Source organism: Mus caroli, chromosome 13, assembly GCF_900094665.2.
Source record: "Mus caroli chromosome 13, CAROLI_EIJ_v1.1, whole genome shotgun sequence".
NCBI lineage: Eukaryota > Metazoa > Chordata > Mammalia > Rodentia > Muridae > Mus > Mus caroli.
The window spans coordinates 75,733,654-75,750,954 of NC_034582.1; the positions used below are offsets into that span (position 1 = coordinate 75,733,654).

General features: G+C 39.1%; 1 protein-coding gene across 1 annotated transcript in view; it reads right to left on the reverse strand.

Moving 5' to 3' along the window:
• Adgrv1 (adhesion G protein-coupled receptor V1) overlaps positions 1-17,301 on the reverse strand; it is a 497,830-nt gene that overhangs the window by 238,480 nt on the left and 242,049 nt on the right. The window lies entirely within an intron of this gene.

A 17,301-nucleotide genomic window follows, 5' to 3' on the forward strand; every position in this document is an offset into this window, starting at 1 on the left:
CTCCTCCTCCCCCACTCCCCCTCCCTCTCTCCCGCTTCCCCCCCCCTCTCTCTCTCTCACACACACACACACACACACACATAAGAAGAGGAGGAAGAGAGGAAAGGGAGGGAGGAGTGAAGACAGAGACATCAGAATAAAGCCACAGGGAGCAGTTTGGAGGCTATCCTAGCAGAGATGGGTTGGGTGAATCTAAAGATTGAAGATTGGAATAAACAGACAAGACGAGACTACACTTTGTAAGGACAAAGAAAGCTCATTTAATTTTCAAAGATGGTTAAACTCTTCAGGTATATATTTTAAAGGAAATTCATACTTCAGAAAGTTGACATGCTTGGCTCAGCCCCCCTCAAATATTTACTTGCACTCAGCCTTAACTAGAAGGGCAAGGGAACAAACAGAAGCCTTGGGTGAGCTCCCACATTTCTTCCTTCTCACCGAAACCCCTGAGATCATATGCATATGCTCTCATTCGCAGATGAAGTTTGGCACAAAACCCTCTTGTTGTTGACATGTAACCTACAAATGTTTTAGTCTGGCAACCACATTCACCCTTAGAACCAAAACATGGTGTTTGGAACCAAGCTCCTCCCCTCTCCTGGCAGAACACAGAGTATATGTTCTTGGGAAATGGCGTGCTTAGGCGCAGCCAGAGAGGCAGGCCTATAGGAAAGCCTGTCTTATTTTTATGACCTTTTGGCATAGTATTGATATAGAAAGGAGTAGTGTCTTCCCTCAGGAGTTTAAAGTCCCACGAGGTAAACAGCCAACTTAACATAGTCCTCTCCCTTGGTAGAGCATATAACTCAGGAGAGTTCAGCTTGTAAAATGGAATTCTAGAGTCCACCAGAGGAAAGGCTACTGGTTGAAAAGTGTCACAAAAGAGAGCCATGTCCTATCAATTAAAAGAAAGGGCTGGTTATGGGCATAATGCAGCAAATGGCTAATTGTAAAAACCTGTAGTTGTTCCAGGGAAATAGAAAGAAAATCCTTCCCCAGGATATTGTATTGCACAGCCCTATAAAGATCAACTGTAGTTACACACATTAAGTGCCTTTCATAGTCAACAACACTGAGTACTTAAATACATCTTAGGATTTAAACACACACACACACACACACACACACACACACAAATGGGACATTCTGAGGTCCCATTTCATGGTTACTGAAAAAGAGTCACCATCTAGCTTCCTAAAAGCTCTGCAAGGTAGACTTTCTCACTCTTTTGATTGTTTTTCAATTCAGGGATGTTACTCATCATATTTATATATATGAGTATTTCAACTTTCAAGTGTGTATTTACATACCCAAACTCACTCTACTTATCAGTACACAGACATATACATACTTTCATAAACATGACTACAGCACATACTCACTTTTTAAAGTTCAAACAATTCCACACAAGCAATAAGGACACAAATATGAAAAATAATCTGACTAGAAGGAAAATATCTTATTTAAAAAAGACAAATCACTAATGTTGTCTAATTACCAACAATAGAGAACAACAAGAAAGCCTTGTGGCCAGTCCATCAAGGGGTGGGAAGGAGCTTAACAGACTGAACTGTTTAGAGAGGGAAAGAGGGGGACACAGTTACAAAGCTGTCGCAGTTCTCACAGTTGACTAAAGACAACATCTAAGTGTGGAGAGGCTGCTCTGGCTCTCTGAGAGGACACACACCACTGATGGATAAGGTTAGGGTGAAGGAGAGTCCCAGCATGCTGCAGGTGGGTGGCAGAACAGTCACTCCTGCTGGACACTGCCATCAGGACATTCTGAGGTCCCATTTCATGGTTACTGAACAAGAGTCACCATCTAGCTTCCTAAAGGCTCTGCAAGGCAGACTTTCTCACTCTTTTGATTGTTTTTCAATTCAGGGATGTTACTCATCAGTCCTTCTGATTCCAAAACCAGACACTTGCATATTTGTTGTGTAAAGTCCTTTAAGGGTATCATTAAAAGATCACAAAACATTTTTCTTGTCTTGTTAGACACATCAAAAGAAGCCTTCTAAAAGTCAAGGATAGTTTATGTTTCTGAGGCTGAAATAGAAGATTCCAAACTGGTATTTTTCTGGTAAACTCTGGATTTGCCTCATGAATTTTCCTAGTAACAAAAGCCATGTTGCAAACATGATAATGTCACTGTAGTCTCATTCAAAGCATGACTCACTCCTTCTGTTGCTTTGCTGCTTCAGCACTTGGGAAAGTTTGAATTTCCCAGTAGTGTAACCATGGAACTATTTTTATAACTTCACTGTCCACTTGTTTTCAATTTAGTGAGAACAGTCTCTTGGAGTTAAATTTTCAAAGCTCGTGCAGAAAATGAAACTGGATTTTATTATTGAACCATTTGGAAAAAGACAGACTTGATATAAAAGGGAAAAATATACTAAAAATAAACACAAAGATAAATGCAGGGTGTGTGCCTGTGTGTGTCACACTTCTTTCTTGAAATTAGTATTTTTATCAATACTCAAATTGATGCCATTTTTTTAACCTGAAGCATTATAATTTTCCCCAAGCACACCTTACAATGTTTTTCTTATAGAAGGTGTATAAATTGTTAATAATAATAATAACAAAAATGATGTGGAATTATAAAATGTGGTTTTTGTTTTGTCTTATGAGTCAGGGCCTCACTATACTGTCCAGGCTAGTCTCCTCCTGCCTCTGCCTCAAGAATAATAAAATCAGTCAGTCACCACAACATCCACCACAATGAGAGGAATTAGGATCCAAGAACCAGGGAGACCACTACAGCTTTAATCTTGCCCTAGCTACAATACTACTAGGTTTGGCACACAACTTAGGAGTGAGTGATTTATTATAACATTTTTTAATCAAAGTGATCAAATTATATGACTAAAACTGAGCAAAGAGAAAGTCACTGATCTCTAAAACTCTCACAGAGCTCCAAACTGCTCATTTCTAGCTAATAAACTTTCCAACCTTTCCCATTGAAGTAAAAGGAAATGGCCCCATCATGCCCACCTCACATTATATGTCATTTCTTGTTTAGAACTTGCAAATGAGGTGGTCTGGACCTGTCCCTTGGTGGCAAATGTAGGAGCCAGTTTCCTTCAATAAGCTTCTACAAAGCCACCAGAGGAGGAGGAGGAAGAGAAGTAGGAGCTGCTGCTGCCCTTGGTATTGAATCTTCTATCATCCTCTGCTCCAGTTCTGATTCCCCTAGGACACAGCCAGATCTCTCCCATTTCGCATGATAGCCATTTTGATGCCTTTGCAACCCATTTACTCTTTAATCTTTTCTACTTCCCACATTTTGCATAGGTTTCCAGGGACATTGTTTTTGTTGAACCCGAGGAATAATCTCTCACAGTAGAGCTATCCTTTCCTTCCTTGGTTTCAAAATATTCTTTATATTCTAATTATTCAAATGACCTTATTTACTCCATGAAACATGGAATCAAAAATCTGGGTTTTCTAGCCACGCAGACTTTGATAGAAATTCCTTTTTCTTCAACCCTCTTCAGATGTTACAGGCAGCAAAGTAACCTTCTACTTGTTAAGCCTTATTTTCCAGTCTGTAATGTAGGAATGATAACAGTATTCACCACCTCTAGAACACAGGAAGCAATACCCTCTAAAGGCATTTATAGCCCACAGAATCCTCATAGGTTTTACAGGACAGCATCAAGACATTGATACGAGAAATAGCTTATCTATCAGCTTGAATGTACTATGGAACCATTAAGGCCACAAAACTCCAAACTATGCTCATTTCCAGTTAATAAACCATCCAACTTTTTCTATGCCATTAAAAGGAAGTGACCCGTCCATGCCCACCTTATGTTATCTTCCTTCTTTAGTGATAAATTTGATGACGATCTCTTTTCTGAGGCAGCATTTCAGAGTATCAGCTGTGATCAAATCCCAGTTCTGTTACCACCATGTGGTCCTGACATGGAATTAAAATCTGACACAACTTCTTCATCTGACACATGAAAATAACACTATACCTATCTTATGTCATTATCTTATATACTTTTAGTAATTATTACATTAAAGTTTATTAAATTAGATAAAATCTACTGTGTATTCTTATTGTTGGTTTAAAGAAACAGGAAATCAAACTTCCACAATGCAAACAAGATGATTTTTATCAGTTTTTATTCCTTTGAACTCTTCATTTCCATCACTATTGGCTAAGTCTCAAACCAATGACAGTAAGGTAGGATTCCTCTTTAGGACCTTGTAAAGCTATGGAGAGAGTTGGTCTGGTGCTGCTATGTATTCAAATACTAAATACTGTATCCCAAGACCTAGTTTCTCCAACAGAGCAAATCCTTACTATACCAGCTTCTGTTGTGTAAACTTTAACCTCCAAGTTATCACTGACTGGTTAATAAAAATGCCTATAGCCTATAGCTGGGAAAAAGAAATAGATGGAGCTGGAGGTCCTGGGATTAGGGTCTCAGACAGGGAACACGGGAGGAAGAACAAGGAAGAAGAAAGAAGAAGGAAGAAGTTGCTCTGTGCACCATTCCTGCCAGAGGAGAGCTTGTCTCCAGGAAGTGCTCTGACCCTGGGACTCAGGAGAGATAGTCATTTTCTCTCCCATGACTATCTAAAGCAGGCCCAGCCAGGAGCACACAGGCTGCAGAAGCAGCAGAGCAGCTGGAACAGGGTGCTTCCTGCCTTCATCTGTACCCAGGAGGTGGGGCTGTTCCACAGCCCTCTGTGCACAGGTCTAGCAAGGAGAGAGATACTCTCCCAGAAGTGCTGACACAGGCTTACAGGCCCACAGGAGGAACAAGCTCATGGCAGAGACAGAAAGAACATCTAACATGAGAGATTGCCAGATGACAAAAGGCAAACTCAAGAATCTTACCAACAGAAACCAAGACTACTTCAGAGAACCCAGTACTCCCACCAGAGCAAGTCCTGATAACCCCAACACACCAGAAAAGCAAGATTCAGATTTAAAATCATATCTCATGATGTTGATAGAGGATTTTAAGAAGGACATAAATAACTCCCTTAAAGAAATACAGAAGATCAGAGGTAAACAGGTAGAAGGCTTTAAGAGGAAATAAAAAAAAAAATTCCCTTAAAGAATTACAGGCAACCACAAAAAAAAAAAAAAAAAAAAAAAGGTGAAGGATTGAACAAAACATCCAGGATCTAAAAAAAATCACAAAGGGAGACAACACTGGAAATAGAAAACCTAGGAAAGAAGTCAGGAGCCATAGATGCAAGAATCACCAACAGAATACAAGAAATAGAAGAGAGAATGAGAGAATATATCAGGTGCAGAAGATAATATTTAAAAACATTGACACAACAATCAAAGAAAATGCAAAAATTCAAAAAGCTCCTAACCCAAAACGTCTAGGAAATCCAGGACACAATGAGAAGACCAAACCTAAGGATAATAGGTATAGAATAGAGTGAAGATTTCCAACATAAAGGGCCAGTAAATATCTTCAACAAAATTATAGAAAAAAACTCCCCTAACCTAAAGAAAGAGATTCCCATGAACATACAAGATGCCAACAGAACTCCAAAGAGTTTAGACCAGAAAAAAAAATTCTATAACATAATAGTAAAAACACAAAATGCACAAAACAAAGAAAGAATATTAAAATCAATAAGGGAAAAGGGTCAAGTAACATATAAAGGCAGACCTAACAGAATTATGCCAGACTTCTCACCAGAGACAACGAAAGCCAGAAGATTCTGGGCAGATGTCATATAGACCCTAAGAGAACACAAATGCCAGCTCAGGCTACTATGCCCAACAAAACTCTCAATTTCCATAGATGAAGAAAACAAGGTATTCAATTACAAAACCAAATTTACACAATATCTTTCCACAAATCCAGCCCTTCAAAGGATAATAAAGAGAAAACTCCAATACAAGGAGGGAAACTAAACCCTAGAGAAAACAAGAAAGTAATCTTTCAAGAAACCTAAAAGAAGATAGCTGCATGAACATAATTAGAACTCTAACAACAACAACAAAACAAACAAACAAACAAACAAAAAAACCAGGAAGCAACAATTTTTTTTCCTCAATATCTCTTTTTTTTTTTTTTTTGAGACAGGGTTTCTCTGTATAGTCCTGGCTGTTCTGGAACTCACTTTGTAGACCAGGCTGGCCTCGAACTCAGAAATCCGCCTGCCTCTGCCTCCCGAGTGCTGGGATTAAAGGCGTGCGCCACCACGCCCGTCCTCAATATCTCTTAATGGACTCATTTCCAATATCTCAATGGACTCATTTCCCCAATAAAAAGACATAGAATACCAGATTGGTTCCCTAACTAGGACCCAACATTTTGCTGTATACAAGAAACCCACCTCAGTGACAAAGACAGACACAACCTCAGAGTAAAAGCATGGAAAACAACTTTCCAAGCAAATAGTCCCAAGAAACAAGCTGAAGTAACCATTCTAGTATCAAATAAAATCAACTTTCTAAAGTTATCAAAAAATATAAGAAGGGACACTTCATACTCATCAAAGGTAAAATTTACCAAAATGAACTCTCAATTCTGAACATCTATGCTCCAAATGCAAGGGCATCCACATTCATAAAAGAAACTTTACTAAGGTTCAAAGCACACATTGCACCAAACACAATAATAGTGGGATCCCACTCTCATCAATGGACAGATCATGGAAACAGAAACTAAACAGAGACACAGTGAAACTAACAGAAGTTATGAAACAAATGAATTTAACAGGTATCTGTTCAACATTTTATCCTAAAACAAAAGGATATACCTTCTTCTCAGCACTTCATGGTACCTTCTCCAAAACTGACCATATAATCAGTCACAAAACAGGCCTCAACAGATATAAGAAGATTGAAATAATCGGATGCATTCTATCAGATCACCATGGACTAAGGCTGATCTTCAATAACAACATAAACAATAGAAAGTCCACATACATGAGGCAGGGGAACAACACTCTACTCAATGATAACTTGGTCAAGGAAGAAATAAAGACAGAAATTAAAGACCTTTTAGAGTTTAATGAAAATGAAGTGACAACATACCGAAACTTATGGGACACAATGAAAGCATTCCTAAGAGGAAAATTCATAACTCTGAGTGACTCCAAAAAGAAAGTGTAGAGGACATACACTAATAGCTTCTCAGCACCTCTGAAAGCTCTAGAACAAAAAGAAGGAAATTCACCCAAGAGGAGTAGACAGCAGGAAATAATCAAACTCAGAGTTGAAATCAACCAACTGGAAACAAAAAGAACTATACAAAGTATCAACAAAACCAGGAGCTGGTTCCTTGAGAAAATCAACAAAACAGATAAACCCTTAGCTTGACTAAGTAGAGGGCATGGAGACAGTATCCTAATTAACAAAATCAGAAATGAAAAGTAAGACATAACAACATAAACTGAGGAAATAAAAAAAAAATCATCAGAGCCTATTACAAAAGCCTATACTCAACAAAACTAAAAATCTGGATGAAATGGACAATTTTCTAGATAGATACCAGGTACCAAAGTTAAACCAGGATCAGATAAATGATCTAAACAGTCCAATTTCCCCTAAAGAAATAGAAACAATAATTAATAGTCTCCCAACCAATGCCAGGCTGTGGTGGTACATGCCTTTAATCGCAGCAATTATGGGTGAGGCAGGAGGATTTCTGAGTTCAAGGCCAGTCTGGTCTAGAGAGTGATCAGGACTGCGAGGGCTACACAGAAACATCCTGTCTCAGAAAAAAGAACAAAACAAAAAGAAAACAAAACAGAAAAATTAAAAACAAACAAACAAACAAACAAACCAGCTCCCAACCATAAAAAGCCCAGGAACAGATGGGTTTAGTGCAGAGTTCTTTCAGACCCTCAAAGAAGACTTAATACCAATACTCCTCAAACTATTCAACAAAATAGAAACAGAAGGTACTCTACACAATTCATTCTATGAAGCCACATTTACTCTAACACCTAAATCAAAGACCCGACAAAGAAAGAGAACGTCAGACCATTTCTCTTATGAATATCGACGCAAAAATAACCAATAAAATTCTAGAAAACCGGATCCAATTACATATCAAAGCAATCATCAATCATGATCAAGTAAGCTTCATTCCAGGGATGCAGGGATGGTTTAATATATGGAAATCCATCAACATAATCCACTATATAAACAAACACAAAGAAAAAAAACCATATGATCATCTCATTAGATGCTGAGAAAGCATATGCAAAATCCAATACCCCTTCATGATAAAAGTCTTAGAAAGATCAGTAATTCAAGGCCATACCTAAACATAGTAAAAGCAATATACAGCAAACCAGTAGCTAACATCAATCTAAATGGAGAGAAACTTGAAGTAATCCCAAGGAGTAGGCAAGACTGCCCACTTTCTCACTACCTATTCAATATATTACTTGAAGTCCTAGCCAGAGCAATTAAACAACAAATGGAGATCAAAAGGATATAAATTGGAAAGGAAGAAGTCAAAATATCACTATTTTAGATGATATGATAGTATATTTAAGTGACCCCAAAAATTCCACTAGAGAACTCCTAAACCTGATAAACAACTTCAGCAAAGTAGGTGGTTATAAAATTTATTCAAAGAAATCAGTGGCCTTCCTCTACACAAAGGATAAACAGGCTGAGAAAGAATTTATGGAAACAACACCCTTCACAATAGTCACAAATAATATAAAATACCTTGATGTGACTCTAACTGAGCAAGTGAAAGATCTGTATGGTAAGAACTTCAAGTCTCTGAAGAAAGAAATCGAAGAAGATCTCAGAAGTTGGAAAGATCTCCCATGCTCACAGATTGTCAGGATTAATATAGAAAAATGGCCATCTTTCTGAAAGCAATCTACAGATTCAATGCAATCCCCATCAAAATTCCAACTCAATTCCTAACAGAGTTAGAAAGAGTACTTTGCCACTTCATCTGGAATAACAAAAAACCTAGGATAGCAGAAACTATTCTTAACAATTAAAGAACTTCTGGTGGACTCACCATGCCTGACCTCAAGCTTTACTATAGAGTAATTGTGATAAAAACTTTATGGTACCGATACAGGACAGACAGGTAGATCAGTGGAATAGAACTGAAGACCCAGAAATGAACCCACACACATATGGTCACTTGATCTTTGACAAGGGAGTTAAAACCATCCAGTGGAAAAAAAGACAGCATTTTCAACAAATGGTGCTGACACAACTGGCGGTTATAATGTAGAAGAATGGGAATTGATCCATTCTTATCCCCTTGTATAAAGCTCAAGTCTAGTGGACCAAAGACCTCCACATAAAACCAGAGACACTGAAACTTATAGAGGAGAAAGTGGGGGAAAGCCTCGAAGATATGGGCACAGGGGAAAAATTCCTGAACAGAACAGCAATGGCTGGGGCTGTAAGATCAAGAATCTACAAATGGGACCCCATAAAATTGCAAAGCTTCTGTAAGGCAAAAGACACTGTCAATAAGACCAAAAGGCCACCAACATATTGGGAAAGGATCTTTACCAATCCTAAATCTGATAGGGGACTAATATCCAATTATACGAAGAACTTAAGAAGCTGGACTCCAGAAAATCAAATAACCCCATTAAAAATGGGGTACAAAGCTAAAAAAAGAATTCTCAACTGAGGAATACTGAATGGCTGTGAAGCCCCTGAAAAACTGTTCAAAATCCTTAATCATCAGGGAAATGCAAACCAAAACAACCCTGAGATTCCACCTCACACCAGTCAGAATGGCTAAGATCAAAAATTCAGGTGACAGCAGATGCTGGCGAGGATGTGGAGAAAGAGGAACACACTTCCATTGCTGGTGGGATTGCAAGCTGGTACAATCACTCTGGAAATCAGTTTGGAAGTTCCTCAGAAAATTGGACATAGTACTACTGGAAGGTTCAGCAACAACTCTCCTGGGCATATACCCAGAAGATGTTCCAACTTGTAATAAGGACACTTGCTCCACTATGTTCATAGCAGCCTTATTTATAATAGCCAGAAGCTGGAAAGAACCCAGATATCCCTCAACAGATCAGAAAATGTGGTACATTTACACAATTACTCAGTAATTAAAAACAATGAATTTATGAAATTCTTAGGCAAATGGATGGATATGGAGGATATCATCCTGAGTGGGGTCACCCAATCACAAAAGAACACACATGATATGTACTCACTGATAAGTGGATATTAGCCCAGAAATACTCAAGAGACAATTTGCAAAACACATGAAACTCAGGAACAAGGAAAACCAAAGTGTGGATACTTCGTTCCTTCTTAGAATAGAGAACAAAATACCCATGGAAGGAGTTATAGAGACAAAGTTTGGAGCTGAGATGGCATGAATGACCATCCCGAGACTGCCCCACCTGGGGTTCCATCCCATAAACCACCACCAAACCCAGACACTATTGCATATGCCAGCAAAATTTTGCTGACAGAACCCTGATATAGCTATGTCTTGTGAGGCTATGCTAGTGCCTGGCAAATACAGAAGTGGATGCTCACAGTCATCTATAGGATGGAACACAGGGCCCTCTATGAAGGAGCTAGAGAAAGTACCCAAGGAGCTAAAGGGGTCTGGAACCTTATAGGAGGAACAACAATATGAACTAACCAGTACCCCCAGAGCTCATGTCTCTAGCTGCATATGTAGCAGAGGATTGCCTAGTTTGCCATCATTGGGAAGAGAGGCCCTAGGTCTTGGGAAGATTATATGCCCCAGTACAGGGGAATGCCAGGGTCAGGAAGCAAGAGTGGGTGGGTTGGGGGGCATAATGGGGGGAGGGTATAGGAGACTTTCAGGATAGCATTTGAAATGTAAATGAAAAAAAGATCTAATTAAAAAAGAGAAAACAAAACAAAACAAAGGCAGAGAATAGAAACACAGTTATCAGAGTCCAGAAGGGTAGAAAAGGAAAGTTAAGAACAGGCTGAATAACAGGTCCCAGGATGCAGGAAGATCAGAGCGATTTGGTCTAATGATATATAGCATCACAATGGAACTCTAGTCTGCCATACTTTGCTATACATTTCAACCTACTAAAGGAGCACCTGAGGATGTACAGGGGAGATGCTCACACTCATCTAGTCATTATTAAACATTATGTACACACACTGAGTCACATGGTACTAACAAATACGAGTTCAATTAGAATCTATTAAAAGGCAAACAGGTAACATGAGTGTCTGGAGGGGTGGCTCAGCAGTTAAATCAGTGGCCATGCAAGCAAGATTAGAATCGATATTGAACACATGCAAATCTATCGGGTCAGAAAGGTCACCTATAACTCCAACAGTAAAGATACCCAGAAGGAGGGAGCTGCTTAGCAAAGCTTGCCCTATCAGTTCTCTGAGTCTGACTGAGAGACCTGCCTCACTGAATACTGTGAAATGGGGATCAGAAAAGATTCCTGGTATCAGCCTTAGTCCTCCATGTGTGCGTACACACATGTGCGCGCACACACACACATACATATGCTTGCTATAAATGCACATTCATGGGGGGAAATAAGTTGACCTTAGAGACCTTCCCCCAAAACAATAAATGACTAAAAACAATTTTAAAGAAAATTATTTTTTTTAATCTTAAATAAAATAAAAAGCTAATGGGTTTTCTTAAGTTGACTTCCTTATGCAGACACATAGAGTTAGAACTAACGAGTGGCAGCAGCAGTGGCCACAGGCAGAGGCATGAACGGGGAGGTTACTCCAGGCTGTTCCAGTCCCTTCACAAACAGGATGAGGCAGCCCCTCTGATAACTGGCTCAGCATCTGAACTTGAGCAGACTGCTTACACTGAAGGTTGGGAAGTGTTTGATCTATTTCTATCTGTACAACATGTAGTCACAATATTCTTCTGAATGACAACCCTTGCTACAATACAGCTCCAGTTGCTAGTTCAAAGCAAGATCTAATTTTGATTCTATTATTTAACTCTTGAAACTTTTTTTTTTGTTGAATTAGCAAAAGTAAAGAGAACAAGATCCAGTCAGATTAATGAGTAGCCAGAAGTTCTAGCTAAAGGAAAACTATCTCTATTTATAACACTTCATCTTACTCTGCTTCAATTGACCTGAAATAGACAGGTAACAGACAGCTTGATGATGATGATTGATAGACAGACAGACAGACAGACAGACAGACAGACAGATAGATAGATAGATAGATAGATAGATAGATAGATATACACATAGATGGTAGATATATATACATACATGTAAACACACATACATACACACACAGATATGTATGTATATAGTTAGATAGATAGATAGATAGATAGATAGATAGATAGATAGATAGATAGATAGATAAATGATTGGTAGATAGACAGGCAGACAGAGTTCTTAGTTAATAGCATTTTGGGCCCTAGACATGTCTTTCCTATTTTAACAGTTTCAATGCCACAGGTCAAGTTACTTGGGGAAGTTAAGTCCTGTCCTACTGGAAGGAGAGAGGATTTTGGAGTCATATATGGCTTTGGGTTCAGTCTTGCAGTCAGTGATCCTTAGAAAGTCTCCAAGATGATAGATACTCAAAGTTAAAATGACAAGGGCTCAGACTAAGGGAAAGTCTTTTAGGAGTTGTGTGCAATCTGGATCATTCCTGAAAAAACAGACATTGTACAAAGACGTTCCTGAATGTTGCAGAGTGATAAACAGCCCAACTTTTACTGAATTCTAGATAATAGTCCTCAGAGTTAACATAAAATTCTCTTCTGCCTTCACAAAGAAGAGAAAGATGAAGTGCACATCCATTGGCTGACAAAAATAAGGTAAAAGCCAAATAAAACCACTTAAGTGTTTCAACTTCTGAACTAGTCACATAGACCATGGTGATTCAGTAGAGAGGCTTCACAGAGCTTGTACCACAGCCGTGCACATGAAGGTTCTCTGGACAGATATCTTTATTCAGTTTCAGAAGATGAAGTTAAGCCAAATAGACAAAAAGAAACAGAGAAATCAAGTGTTTTCCTGTTGGCAAGATTTATTAATCTGAGCAAACATGGTTATCTTTCTGTTCTTTTTTTAGATTTGGGGAGTTGCTTTTCCCGACAGAAGCTCTGGAATTGAGAACCCCGCCTGGCAAAGATGCCCTTTGTCCCTCCTGCCACCAGCCCGCTCAGGGCACACAGGGCAATGTGACTCTAAGATAAAAGTTCCAAAGATAGAAGTAGATGTTTTCCCCGGGAATATCTGGCAACAGCATGAAAGGCTGTTGGCTATGTTTCCCACCACATTGGAAGAGAGTGCTCTCACACCTTGCTGCTTAAGTGTTTCCTTGCAGATAAATGAGAAAAACACAACTTGACACTGAGGGAAATATACTGCTAAAAATATAAACCTTCTCTCAAAAAGTCTGTGATATTTCAATAAACACAATTTTCTACATTAATAGTAGGCAGGTTACTACTAGTTAGCATAAATGTAGTGGTGGAAAAATAACTCTATGGCCCCTGCATTTAAAAGTAACTGATGGGTGGGAGCAAGGTATTTCTACCAAGGACAGGTAGATACAAGCTTTCTGGTGTTAATTTACAAATTTGTCCACTGCAATTTTGAATACAAGAACAAAAAACATAGCCAGATACTCACAAATGTGTATTTGCTATGCTATACGCACTCTGTAGCTAGGCCAAAGAAATCTTTGAAAGGATCCTTCAGTTTTTAACCTTATTCCAACTCTGCAAGACTGACTTTGGTTTTGGGTGGGGGAAAAATCCTATACTGCCACCTGCTGGTATATTGTAGTCAATGCCACTTTTTCTTTTTTTTTTTTTCCAAAAATGTGTATTGATCATATTTTCCCCTCCAACTACATCCCTACTCATCTAAGTTCAATACAAGAACACTCTATTAATTCTTTTGTATCCATCTCCTCTTCAGAATATAAATATAATAAAATATATAGTGAATTAGTAATACAATATTCTATATGTTTCTAAAATTGTAGAACAAACAAACTTAGGCACATACCATACTCCTTCAAAATGAAGGGATGAGATATGGCTCAGGTGGTAGTGTTTGCCTAGCATGCACAAGGTCCTGGGCTCAATTTTCAGCAACATCCTCAAAGTTAAAATGGCATAGGGCTCAGACTAAGGGGAAGTCTTTTAGTAGTTGTGTGCCATCTGGATCATTCCTGAAAAGCAGACATTGTACAATGACATTCCTGAATGTTGCAGCGTGATAAACAGCCCAACATTTACTGAATTCTAAACAATAGTCTAAACCAGTCTGATGACGCAAGTCCCTAATCTCAGCATGCTGTACATGGAGACAGAAAGAGTAGAAGTTCGAGGCCATCCTCAGCTACATAGCAAGTCCAGGGCACCCTGTGCTACAGAAGAGCCATCTCTCTGTGACACACATGTACACACATGTGCACGCATGCATGTATGTGTGTGCGCGCGCACACACACACACATAAACATGACAATCAACTAAGCCTTGATAAGGAAAGATCTTGGCATGCCTGTCTTCCCCATATTCACAAGTCACACCCCTATAGGTAGGTGGAGACATTTTACTCCTTAAAAAGAACCATGGCCCAAAACCCTTGTTTTGTTTTGTTTTGTTTTGTTTTTTCATTTCTCCAGGTAATTTAAACTCTAATGATGTCTACTCAGCAAAGATGCAGGATCCAAAAATAGGAGATCCATTTCTGGAACTGTAATGGGCCCAATAACACAATTCTACAACTCATACTATAAGTTCTTTAAAGTTTGGTCAGTGTAAATAAAAGCCAGTGTTCCTGTAAACATTTCCATTTCTCGTTTTGGAGAACCTGAAATTTTTGGAAAGTCCTCACTTTGGAGCAGGAGAGGCAGCTCAGTTATCAAGGGCACTTGCTGCCCTTGCAGAGCAGCCGAGTGGTTCTCAGTACCCAAGCTGGGTGACTCACCACAGCTATGAATTCAGGTCCTCAGAATACAATGCCACTGTCTCTCTGCTACATTATACAGTTCATGTGCATATCCCCCACTCCTCATACAGACATAGTAACAAAATTAAATCTTTTAATTGAAAATAAATTCTTCTACAATACATCCTTACTACGGTTTTCCCTCCCTTCACTCCTTCTAGCCTCCCCCACTTCCCTTCTTCCCAGCTACATCCCCCACTCTATTTCCATTCAGAAAAGAGGAAGTCTCCAACAGCCAAACTGCAGACAACAAACAGCCAAACAGGACAAAAGAAGAAACAGTAAGACAAGTCAAAAGCCCTTCTATCAAGGCTAGACAAGGAAACCCAATAGAAAGAAAAGAGTCCCAGGAGACACACTCACTCCCACTCTTAGGGTCCCACAAAAACACCAAGCTAACAGTCATAGCTTATACACAGAGGACCCAGTGTAGACCCAAACAGACCCTATACTTTGCCGCTTTAGTCTCTCTGAGCTAAAAGAATAAAATATATCTTTAAAAATGTCTTGTCTAGTCAAGTGAGATGAACATTCACTTTAAGTTAGTATTTTTAAATATCCAGGCAGTTGGTAAATATGTTGAGTTTTTCCTATGGAAACTCTACCAACTGTACACTGTATGGCTTCTGACGTGAAATAACTAAACCTTACATTGGGTAAAAATAAGCTATTGAAATATTTTTTTACCATAAATCATCCCTTACATGATTTTATGCCATATTGTTTTGTCTACTCTAAAAATACACTGGGAATGTACACACCTGACTAATCATTTTTCTCAAAATCCATGTTAAGCACAATGTGAACCAGAAGCCAATATTCTAACATATCGATTCTGGTCTTTCTTTCTCATCCCCAGACATGAGCAAATTTGTCTGCTAGCATGCTGAGGAATTATCTATAATAACATGGTGCCATAATTAAATCTGTATTAATGCCACTGCCAAAACAACCCACCAGAGTGGTGGATACAATCGAATAAAATCTAATTATGGAAGGCAGGTTCTTTGCTGTGTTATGTACAAGAAGCAGAGGCAAAACCAGACAGTCCTGATGGCATCCTAAGGTAATGTAAATTACCTTGCCAAATTCAGTGCAAGCCCCTTTTGGAAACAGCTGCTACTGTCTACAGTTTGCACGTACTTTGAACACATAATCTGGAATACAGTCCTTAATTTTTCTCTGAAAAACAGGTTATGAAATTTAAAGGACATTTTCATTCCTGGAACAGAAAACCCACAACAGAGTGCCAATGTTTCGATACTTTTCCATTTCAGCCCCTCTCATACTTCAACAAAGGACGCCCAGGCTTGATGAGAAACTGTGTGCAATGAAGGAGTCACCCAAGTCGAGTCCATGCACATAAACAGCTCCAGTCACTCTGAATGCATGGCACACTGCACAGGTGGCCGTGAATCAGGGACTAGATAGGCCATGGATCTAGATCAAAACCAAATGCCATCTTTCTGGGAATGCAGCAATAAAATGATTCCTGATGACATTCTGCTGTGCCCGTAAATCTGTGTCTAACTCAGCTAGCCTCAGAAAAGCTTCCTCCAGAAGTAGATGAGAAACAATATGGAGATATACATCTGGACAATGTACAGAGTGAGAGACTGTGGAACACTGAGTCTTAACTGTGATGTCCTCATTAGACACTTCCTCCACTTCCCACCCTACCCCCACCCCTGGCTGAGAGAGCTGTGCAGAAGAGGAAATGGGAAGGTGTTTAGTGCCAAAGCGATGGAAAGTACAAAAGAGCAGTGTCTGCACCGGACCTAAGCAGAGGTGGTTCCAGCACCTAATGGGGGAGTGGACACAAGCCTCCAGTGCTAATCCAGAAGTCACCTCCTACTGACAAATGCATGAAAAGGAAAACTTAGTCTTCTCCATTGGAATCTCACTGGGCTATAAACCACACTTAAAGGTAGGCCCATGACCAGCAGTAGAAGACCAACACAGAATAAATCTCGTGGTATCTGCGTGGAGTCTTCGTCTGATGTAGCTTTGCTTCAGCAGTATTTTATCAACTGGTCTTTTGCTTTTATGTTATGTTTTCAAGGTTGTGTTATCAAGGGTTTCATGTGTGTTTGTTGTGCTTTTCCTTTCTCTTTTCTTTTACATGTATATATGTATGTATGTATGTATTCCTTCATATACTTATTGCTTGTTTGTTTTCTAAAGAGAGAAAAAGAAGATATTTAGTGGGAAGGATAGAGAATTCGGAGGTGATCTGGGAAAAGATGAGGGAGGGAAACCATGAAAACAAATACACTGAAAAATATTTTCAATTTAAAAAGGAGAGCAAGAAGAAGAAATCAGCCAACTAGTTCATAAGTGTTTTTTATGCAACCCTGATGACCTGAGCTGGACTCCTGGATCCC